Consider the following 1087-nt stretch of genomic DNA (forward strand, 5'->3'; position numbering starts at 1 on the left):
GCACACTCACCGGACCTGTGCTAGGACTGGGTCTCTGGGGACACTTTTTTAAAAAAGAATACAAAATCTTTTAAAAAATTAAAAGCAATAGATTCTTTACAAAATTTCATTATACAAATAATAGGAATTCAACATTGGTTACTGTATTACATGATGCTATCCTCAAAATAGTTTTTTAGGTTACCAGATATATACCTGCAAAATTGGTTTTAAAATGACCAAAATAACAACAAAAAAGTTATAAGAAATTAAAAATTAAAAATAAGAAAAGAAGAAAGAAGGGGGACACTTTCAGGTGGGCCAAAGGGTTTGTAGGTGCTACCTTCTCTTTGTGTCTCTTAAGCCACCTTGGCTCCCAACACTAATGAAGTATTTTGGGTTTTGAGGTGTTGAGTAATGAAAATTGCCTCTCTCTATCACCAACTGCATGTCTTTTCAATAGTGAATAACATTTTAATATTTGACATGAACTGTCAGATATTAAATATTAAATAAAGCCACAGCAAGAGACTCTACCCTTTGAAATTCACACTAGCATATCGTAGTGCTCTTGGTTATAATAGTATAAAGAAATCCAAGTCATTTGATACAGAGGAAGTATTATATAGAACACATTAGCATTTAGATGGACACTAGTATTTTATTGACAAACTAATATTAAACTAATACTTTGGCTGTTAAACTAGAGTCTCATAGACATACTAGTTTGCTCTGTAATTATTCTTATAAAACTTAGAAGTATATGTGAAATGTAATCGTAAGTCTTAGTCAAATTTTTCTTACTTAGGAAGTGTATCTGGGGTGGGGAGGTTGTGGGAAGGGGATTGGAGGGCAGTCAGAATGACCAAGAGAAGATCTGTCCCCAAGACAAACGCAACTGTTCTATACACAACCATATACCAACAAAAGAGAAACTAAAAAGTAAAAAGTAAGATAACTGTCCTTGGGCCGGCCAGGTAGCTCAGCGGACTAAAGCACCTGCTTAGGTAGAGCGCAGCGGCCAGGCTTCAGTCCTCTGTGTGCCATGCCAGCCCCGCCCCCAGGGCACGCTGAGAAAGTGATTGAGACTGGGTGTGGGTGACACAAG

The 1087-nt window shown here is 37.1% G+C and overlaps 1 protein-coding gene across 1 annotated transcript in view; it reads left to right on the plus strand.

Moving 5' to 3' along the window:
- Nucleotides 1-1087, plus strand: part of Bank1 (B cell scaffold protein with ankyrin repeats 1) — a 323433-nt gene that overhangs the window by 74754 nt on the left and 247592 nt on the right. The gene's annotated exons all lie outside the window — the stretch shown is intronic.

Source organism: Octodon degus, unplaced genomic scaffold (assembly GCF_000260255.1).
Source record: "Octodon degus isolate 3935 unplaced genomic scaffold, OctDeg1.0 scaffold00183, whole genome shotgun sequence".
Lineage (NCBI taxonomy): Eukaryota > Metazoa > Chordata > Mammalia > Rodentia > Octodontidae > Octodon > Octodon degus.